Raw genomic sequence first — 10248 nt, 5'->3', positions numbered from 1 at the left:
AGATGCATGGATAAATGTCAACCATTGAGCCAATAGTACTTGGAAAAAACTCACTTGAGTTTACTTTCAGGTAACATATCAAAGAATGCTGGTGAACACAATCAAAATGGCCATATTGGGCTTTCTGGAGTATAATATACCTGTTTTAAAAGTTCAGCAAATTGTGCCCTTGAAATTTTAGAAGCTCCCTCCACAGCATTTCCTCTCACGTGAAGTGGAATACCAGACAAGCTTTCTACAAGAATCTCAAACAACAGGTTTATGCATTGATATATGAAGCACATTCAGAACTAAAAGAGTGACACAGAGAATGAACCTGAACTTAAATACAACCTAATCTAGTTGCACCATTCTTTTGAAGCTCGGAGGAATCCAAGTTATGAGTAGCGCTTTAATGCCCTTTACTATTACAGCCTCTTCGCCGAGCAAAGGCAGCCAGTTCACGTGGCATAAAGAGAAAGTTTGGGGCCCTCCCTGTGACCCAATGAGCAAAGAAAGGCAAAATACATATCATGGAAACTAAGAAAATAAGGCATCATATGGCAGAACAATTGCAAATATTCTCATTGTAACTATAAGGCATGATCAGCCGCGGCCGGCTACGCTGTTGTGAATCACTGGGGCAGAGACATCTAAAGGGCGTGTAAGGAGCCTACTTAAGGGGCCCTAGCACATGAATAATTTTAAGGTTTGGAGACAATACTCTGGTCCGCAAATAACACATAAAGTGCACATCTTTTTGGACGGTTTTGCAAGCACCTGCAGGGCTCTTTATTCTGCGGAAATTGCCCGGTACGGGAAGGCCATAATAAGGGCGAGGTCCTAGTATAAGGTATCTGGCCCAAATTCTTAAAGTTAACTTGAATGAAGTTTCCAAGAACCCCATTATAAGTAAATGAAATTATGGGCAGCCAAAAAAATCCCTGACCCATAGGCCCCGGTTATTTTCCGATTAGGCCTGCCCTGTTAAAGTCCTCTGGATGTACCTGGGAAATGAAAAGCAGGGCGGTTGGAAAGGATGAGATGGTATGTGTTTAAGCGCGGGGGAGGCCGGGTGTGGCGGAGAAAAATGTTCTATCAATTTACGACAGGCTAGGCCATCGTGCAACAATAAATAGGCTAATCTAGTAGTATATGGTTAATATCTGGCACACTGGGAGGGATGCGCAAAAATGAAAGGCGCTTTGTAAAAGCTTCAAAAGCTAAAAAAAGCCTGAGGAATTGTTGGGCCAATATGGATTCAAACCTTGGGGAAAAAAATTTCTTTTTTTTTTAACCCGCAAAAAGTGTGCCACCGCTAGAGCCATGGCAGAAGAAAAGTAAAAGCAAAATAATGGCAAGCAACAAGCACACCCAGTTTGATAATCGGGCGGGGATTTGAAATTAAAAACACAAGGCGGCCTAACATTTTGGCTGGACTGAGATAAGTCAAAAGAAGAATAGAACAGGGCAGTAGAAAATCAGACATGGAATAAAAAATTTACATATGTTTTCTAACTTCATTGAACGGATGATTGTCACTTTGGTTATTTATTGAGGTTGGGCTGCTGTGGATAATGTACATGCCCATAAATGGCCCCTGTATAGTGCAAATTTATTGGGTGGGGTTAATTGGTGGGGTAATTGGGGCTTAATTGGTCACAAGCATGCTCCAAAATTGCAGACTTCCCTCTATATATCTGAGTCTAGGAAGATTTGCAAGCCAAATGAAACACTGCTTCTGGATCCCCAAATCAAAAAAGCGGTGTTGATCCCAAGCACGTATGCACTGGCCTTAATGGAAGGGGCCCGAGTTAGTGAACAAACACTTTGGATCTCCCTTTCGTTGGCAACAAGGACAAATCCAAAAATCCCAAAATTTTATGAAAAACAGAAAAAGAGAAATCTTCATTACGCTAGGTAAGGTTAGGCGCAGAGTGCGCGCGCTGGTTCACCCTCTGGGGCGAAGCCTTAGCTGAAGCACTGGGGGAAACTTGTGGGGGTACCATGCATGTCTCAAGGAAAGGTTAAAAAAAAAGAAACATAAGGGTGAGACGAGAGGACTTTATAAGCAAATTTGAAAAAAAACGTTGACTAAAAATAACAGCTTATGAAATATTACTCGAAAAGCTTAATGGGTCTAAACATTAGCCGAAACGAGTTTGTGGGCACGGGTTAAGAAACATGGCCCAGCATTAGAATTTAATGCCTAATTTTGCCCTTTGGGGCTTTTAGGCCCAATAGTTCGGTCATCGAATGGCTATTTCGATATGTACTGTTACACTAAATATTGGTGTAAAAGAGGCGGCCCATATGCCCACGACCCCCTAATTAGATACGGGCCTATTCTAATGGCCGAGGCGGGTGTCTGATACAAAATGCGGGGCTATGCTACGAGCTTAGTTTCTCCCCTTTTGGCCTAAATATAATGAGCTTAGGGATAATATATAACGAAAAACAAGGTCATATAGCCTGAAATTATCATCAGCAATTCCACAATCCACGTACAAGAATGAAAAAAGACGATGTGAATCAAAGCATAACGTCGAAGAAGAGGAGGCAACATATCAAAAGGGAAACCATCAGTAGCTAATTTATCGCAATCTGGAAAAAGAGAGTTGAAATCAATGCACGTGTATATAACTCAAAGCTCGCTTATTTTACAATTTGCCTATCATTAATTAGAAACTTGTGTTATATGAGTGAAGAATCAAGCTGACAATAATTTACTCTGAGTCATCCCAGCTTAGCCCCAAATTAAGCCAAGATGCACAACGAGCCCCTGTGTTCCAACTGATGGTAACATATTCAAATGAAATATTAGAGCATAGTCAGCGCTTAATCAAGATACACACAGTCACAGACACTCTTGGAGGAAAAATTAGGGTTTCAAATATCAAATTGTGTAAGAATAATCGAAATCTCGAAAGATATGTAGCTGAATCGACCAGAACAAGGAAAGAAACCCTAGATTAAAGAAGAACCAAAGGAGGAGAACTCACGTGCCTAGAGCAAGAGGAGCGTATTAAGAAGATGGGAAATATCTGTGGTTGTTCTGGAGCATAATCACGGCCTTAGCCCTACTAAAAGTCGTTTCTTTCGATGCAACCGAAGAATTAGTGTACATGTTAGACATCAAATTAATTTAATGCCTAATTTTGCTGGGCTTTTACAAATAGTCGGTCATATAGCTATTTCTATATGACCGTGTTAGAAGACATGCAACTTAATTTAATGCCTAATTTTGCTGGGCTTTTATAACTCAAAGCTCGCTTATTTTACAATTTGCCTATCATTTTAATTAGAAACTTGTGTTATATGAGTGAAGAATCAAGCTGACAATAATTTACTCTGAGTCATCCCAGCTTCGCCCCAAATTAAGCCAAGATGCACAACGAGCCCCTGTGTTCCAACTGATGGTAACATATTCAAATGAGAACCAAAAGTGTCAACCTAGGAGCATGAGAAGAGTAAAGAAAATATGCACAAAGGCAACCAAGTTGTACCGGGGATTTGAATTAAACACAGCGCCTATTTGCTGACTAGATAAGTCAAAAGAAGAATAGAACACAGTACAACATCAGACTGAATAAAAAATTTACATATTTTTACAACTTCATTTGAAGATGATGTCATTTTGGTTATTTATTGAGTTGGCTGCTTTGGATATGTATGCATATGCCTGTATAATTTATTGGGTGGGTAATGTATTGCTTATGTAACAAGCATCAAATTCAGACTTCCCCCTATATATCTGAGTCAGGAGATCACAAAATGAACACTTCTCAAATCAAGTTGATCACATGTATGACTGCCTTATGGAAGCGAGTTAGTGACCAAACACTTTGATCTCTTCGTGGCACAAAGACAAATACAAAAATCAAATATGACAGAAAAAGAGAAATCTCATACCTAGGTAAGGTTACAGATCCTGCTTCCTCTGCAGCTTCTGACACTGAAACTGTGTACTGAATGTCTCAGAAAGTTTAAAAAAAAAGAAACTATAAGGTATGACAATAGAACTTATAACAATTTGAAAAAGTTAACTAAATAACAGCTACTAAATATTACTGAACTAAATGATACTAACATAAAACGAGTTGTGCACGTGTTAGAAGACATGCAACTTAATTTAATGCCTAATTTTGCTGGGCTTTTACAAATAGTCGGTCATATGGCTATTTCTATATGTAACTGTTACAATATATTGTTAGAAGCATATGCCCACACCTATTAGATACCCTTCTAATGCAGCGTTCTGACAAAAGTCGCATGCTACGAGCTTAGTTTCTCCCCTTTTGGCCTAAATATAATGAGCTTAGGGATAATATATAACGAAAAACAAGGTCATATAGCCTGAAATTATCATCAGCAATTCCACAATCCACGTACAAGAATGAAAAAAGACGATGTGAATCAAAGCATAACGTCGAAGAAGAGGAGGCAACATATCAAAAGGGAAACCATCAGTAGCTAATTTATCGCAATCTGGAAAAAGAGAGTTGAAATCAATGCACGTGTATATAACTCAAAGCTCGCTTATTTTACAATTTGCCTATCATTAATTAGAAACTTGTGTTATATGAGTGAAGAATCAAGCTGACAATAATTTACTCTGAGTCATCCCAGCTTAGCCCCAAATTAAGCCAAGATGCACAACGAGCCCCTGTGTTCCAACTGATGGTAACATATTCAAATGAAATATTAGAGCATAGTCAGCGCTTAATCAAGATACACACAGTCACAGACACTCTTGGAGGAAAAATTAGGGTTTCAAATATCAAATTGCCCCCCGTCGAATCCGCCTCGGCTGGTCGCCGCCGTCCGCTGAATCGCCCCCAAAGTGACGAGATCGAGGCCGCCATCAAGCATCAACGTTCCTCTTAGGCCATTGAAGCCCCGCCATCAAACAGATCCCCTCCTCCTAGGCCATTGAAGCCCTTCAAAACAGGTACCTTTCAAATTAATTTGATATGATTTCGGGTTAGGGTTAGATGTTTTTTATGAGAGGAAATTTGGGTAGTTGATTTTAACTGTATATCTTCATCACCTAAGAGGAGTAAATTTTATACAGATAACCCAACAATTTTTTTTTTTTTTGTTATTTATTGAGTGGGAATCCCTTTTTCTGTTGATGCTTGATGGTGAAAAAACAGCGAAAAAAAATAAAGTCTTTTGCTCTTTCGAAGCTATGTGACATCTTCCCTGTCTTACTTCTTCTATAGAATTGTTTGAGCATCGCTCAAACTTTGTTAGCCTGCAGATTCGAGAGGCATACTGTAGTTAATTTCCTTTGCATTATAAAATCTACCTTCTAGCTTCTAGCTAATTTCCCTAATATTCATTTGAGGCAGGCTCTAAATAAAAGTTAGTCTCCTCTGTTAAGGAATAAAATCTGTGTTTTCAAGATGCAACTTTTCAGTTTCAGTCAGTTATTTGCTCAATTTCTTTGTTCAGCTCAATTTCTTTGTTCAGTTTCTGTTAACTATTTTTTTGTAAAGTTTATTGATCATTTATTGATGATCAATTTGAACAGGCATGGCAGATGATTTAGATGATGATGGCGGGATTAATTGCTCGGTTGATGAGAGAGATGAGTTGCCTCAGAATACTGATCAGCAGATTGAGCAAAATGAGCCTAAAATTGGGATGGAGTTTAATGATCCAGATGAATTGTTTGAGTTCTACAGAGACTATGCAAAGAGCAGTGGATTTCCAGTTAAGAAACATACAAGAAGGAAGAATGTAATAGGCATTGTTAGAAGTATAACTTTAGTATGTGGTCGAGCTGGCAAACATAATAGTACTTGTCAAAATCCTTTAAAACCACAAGCAAGCTACAGAGTTGGGTGTAATGCAAAGATAACAGCTAGGTTAAATCTGGACGGAAGATGGGAAATATCTGTGGTTGTTCTGGAGCATAATCACGGCCTTAGCCCTACTAAAAGTCGTTTCTTTCGATGCAACCGAAGAATTAGTGTACATGTTAGACATCAAATTAATTTAATGCCTAATTTTGCTGGGCTTTTACAAATAGTCGGTCATATAGCTATTTCTATATGACCGTGTTAGAAGACATGCAACTTAATTTAATGCCTAATTTTGCTGGGCTTTTATAACTCAAAGCTCGCTTATTTTACAATTTGCCTATCATTTTAATTAGAAACTTGTGTTATATGAGTGAAGAATCAAGCTGACAATAATTTACTCTGAGTCATCCCAGCTTCGCCCCAAATTAAGCCAAGATGCACAACGAGCCCCTGTGTTCCAACTGATGGTAACATATTCAAATGAGATATTAGAGCATAGTCAGCGCTTAATCAAGATACACACAGTCACAGACACTCTTGGAGGAACAATTAGGGTTTCAAATATCAAATTGTGTAAGAATAATCGAAATCTCGAAAGATATGTAGCTGAATCGACCAGAACGAGGAAAGAAACCCTAGATTAAAGAAGAACCAAAGGAGGAGAACTCACGTGCCTAGAGCAAGAGGAGCGGTAGGGAATCGATGAATTGCTCGCCAAAGGAATCGATCTTGATGAGAGGCGTTTGAAGAGAGAGCTCCTCATTTTATCGAATAATATCGCAGTCGCCGACGAACTCAAACAGCAATGGCCGTGGGAGAGCAAGGGCGAGAGCGAGGGCGAGAGCGAGGCCGCTAAATTTGACAACTGTTCCTTTTGCGGTGTGGCCCCTGTAAACTATAGCATTTGTTGCTGAGTTAGTTTCAAAGCTTTTGATATTTGGGCCTTCTACGAGATGAATCACCACGTTAATAATAAGGGGTCTGCCCGTTAATTCTGCAAAAAAGTTGATTCATCACTTTCATTTATTGGTTTGCTAAGGGTGTTTGGTTCAATTTTTACAAATTATAAGAAATATTTTTCACCTAAAATATGATTTTCTTGTATTTTTTAAAAAAAATTATAGGAAAAGTTTTAAGAAGTCAAAAAGTACCAATTTTCTTATTTTTTGTACTTTGCTTTTTTGGTTTAAAATAAGAATATCACCCATAACTTTATAGAAAATAGAAAGATTTCATATGATTTATAGAAATTGAACCAAACATCCCCTAAATTTATAGAAAGTGTCAACTTTATAGAAAAGTGTCAATAGAGTGTCAGATTTCTGGGTGATTTCCGCCAATTTTAAGAGGAAATTGATTTCTGTAAATTTTGGTACTTTTCTGTATTTTACAGAAAATATTTCTGTAAATTTTTTTAAACCAAACACAGTTTACGAAAATCTACAAAAAAATTTTAATTAGAGAAATGTCATTGTCAGTCCTTTTGAGAAAACTTTTCTATAAAATTGTTGAACCAAACACCCCTAAATATTCATAAATATGCTAAACGAGACGTTTGATTCATCAGTCAACCAATATCCTAGTCATTCCGTCAACTAGCTAATTGATTGTTAAGAGTGTGGTTATTCTCTAAAAAATTAAGATTATCGATTGATAGACTTGCTTCAACAAATCAAGTAAAGCAAAGTTACGAGTTTTTCATAAATTAGTCCAAATTGTTGAATCTCATTCGTGGTTATGTTTGAAGGATTAGTTTAGAGGTGCAAGTCCAATAGTTCATGAACCTTTTTCAATTTAACATAAAAGGAATAATATTTCATAAAGCAAGATTGGAAACTTCATTATATGTTAACGACCTTCTACATTAAAAATTATACAAAGTAGTCTACTTTAATTGCTAACGACTTCTTTTCTCAATAGAAGACACAACATTTTTCTCTATTTCGTCAATACATGAGGGCCTGATATTTTTTGAAATTTTGGATTTTTGATCTGGTGCCTTCCACTGTCCTTTTAGCGAACTCTTAATTGTCTCCTTGACACTATCATTAACTTGACTCGAAGCAGCATTATTTGCTGATTCCACAGGCTTGCTTGTGAATCCGTCACTTGGAGATTTCGATCGCGATAAAGAAATCTGCAAGATTTATGGAAGAAAAGTAAGTATGTACTTAAATGATAAATTAAAATGAAACCATGATGTTATTGCAAACCTTTTTCAGTTCATGTTTTTGTGGGGAAGATGTCTTGTGGTAGAACCTTGGCAATGGTGTTGCCTTAAATGTCGAACTTGTTTGAGCAATATTTGCCTGCTTTTCCTCTATTTTCTGCATTTTTAGAATTTTGTAAGATTTTTTCAAGAGACAGTGTCTCAAGTCATTTTCCCACTTACCTCTAATGAATTTGCCTTCAGAGATCTGGATGTTTTATGATAAAATCCGGGTAGAGGTGCTGCTTTAAATGATGAATCCTTTCTAGTCTTCGTAATTTCCATGTCTTGTTCAACTCGCTTTTCATCAGGTAGGACATAAATTTTGTAAATGAATTCAGAGTGTTCGTACAAGACAAGATTTTTAAAAGGGAAAAAAAATTCAATAGTTACCTCTATTGAATCCAATTTTGGAGTAACCAATCTCTTGTGATAAAAACTTGGTAATGGTGTTGCTTTAAATGGCAAACTCTTTTCAGGGTTACCAATATCCATGCCCTGTTTTATATTTTTATCGTAAGCTATTAATTAGGATTACATAAAGTAACACTTAGAACTATTTTTTTCCCTAATGAAATAACAACTTTAAATATTAACACATACTGCATTACTAATATTAGATGGCATACAAAAAGATGCAGAAAAAAAAACCTTAGGGTTCGAAACAGGTTGTGATTTCTTGCTGTCAATTTGTTTTACTTGACCATTGCCCTTCTTTTGGCTTGAAGCCTGTAAAAAGAAGTCTAAGGTAAAAAAAAAAATCTATATTGACTATGAACATGATAACTGTCAACTGAAAAGTATATACATGACAATATCTACTGTCAACTGATAGATTTAGAGCTTCTTGTTCTTCACTCAATACTCATTTTGACCTTTAATGAAATTTGAGTATGAAGTACCTTTTGATTAATGGTGCCTGATTTTGTGGTCCCTTGCCTTGGTTCCTCTATTCTCTCTAATCTAAGTGAAGTATGCACCGTCCATGAAGCAGCAGTAGAATTTGACCTGCTCAATACATCACCAATTAAAGAATGCTGAATTCATGTAATCATTATCTTTTAGTCTGTGATTACTAACTACTGACATGCCTCACGTAGATTGGTTAAATTTAGTAAACTAATTCTAGTGCAATGCAAAAAGAGAGTTATCAAAGGGATTTACTTGAAGCTAAGAGATCTTGATAAGCTTGGAGTGGACCTCTGTAGACTACTAATCATCTTTGAGATTCTTTTCTCAGTGGATAATGAGAAAGGTTGAGGAACAGTGCACTTCCTCTTACAATTTTTCTTTGGAATAGGTGTTACTCTTTTCTGTACCGATTTCAGGTTTTGTTTCTTGTTCTCAGCAATCAACGATGCATCTTTGACCTGGATATCTTTTTCATAACCTGGTAAATCTTCCTTCATATTGCTTGATTTATTATTTGCTTGTTCCGTTCTGTTGACGTGTTCAATTAATAAAACAATCAATAATAGTATGCACATAAATATACCTACACCTGATTATATGTAACATCTTGCGTTGCTTAATCAAGAATAAATATCAAATACACACCCATGGATAAGTTATACATGTGTGTGTACACATGCGCACACAGATGCAGAGCTTTAAAGTTAGCCTACAAAAAACACAGATGTTGGGTGATAAATCCATTCCAAAAGATCAAGGAAAAGTCTTAAGCACCAATATGTGTTCAACATTCTTAATAAAAATTCATGATTTATAGCTATTACTCGACAAAAATTAAATTTTCAGTGACAACAACTATTATAACAATAAGTCATAACTTCTAGGTATTAGTAATTGATCCGAAGCAAAGGCTAACAGAAGTGTATACCTTAACTCATTAGAAAATCTTAACCAAGTCCCCATAAACAGTGCTCACAGGAGCATAAGGTTTTGTTAGTAACAAATCCAAGGTAATAACAGACCTTATGATATCCTTCTATTTTCTAAACCAAATTCAAGAAGTAGATATTTGAATCATGAAATTTTCAGATATTCGAGCAAAACAAATGTGCAGCATCAGCTACCTATAAAGGATAGGACAATAAAAACAAAGGAACAAGTGCTTACACCACACTTGGATCAATGAGTAGTAACAATTAGACTATTAGATAACACGATATGAAATCTTTTTTCTTAAAGTTTCAGGGAGGATATAAAAACTAGCTCTTACCTTATTATAGCCTGTGATAATCTTTTATATCCTTCACATTGAGAGATGTCTATCACTCTTGAGAAAAT

Source organism: Asparagus officinalis, chromosome 4, assembly GCF_001876935.1.
Source record: "Asparagus officinalis chromosome 4, Aspof.V1, whole genome shotgun sequence".
Classification (NCBI taxonomy): Eukaryota; Viridiplantae; Streptophyta; class Magnoliopsida; order Asparagales; family Asparagaceae; genus Asparagus; species Asparagus officinalis.
This window is presented reverse-complemented; position numbering follows the sequence as displayed.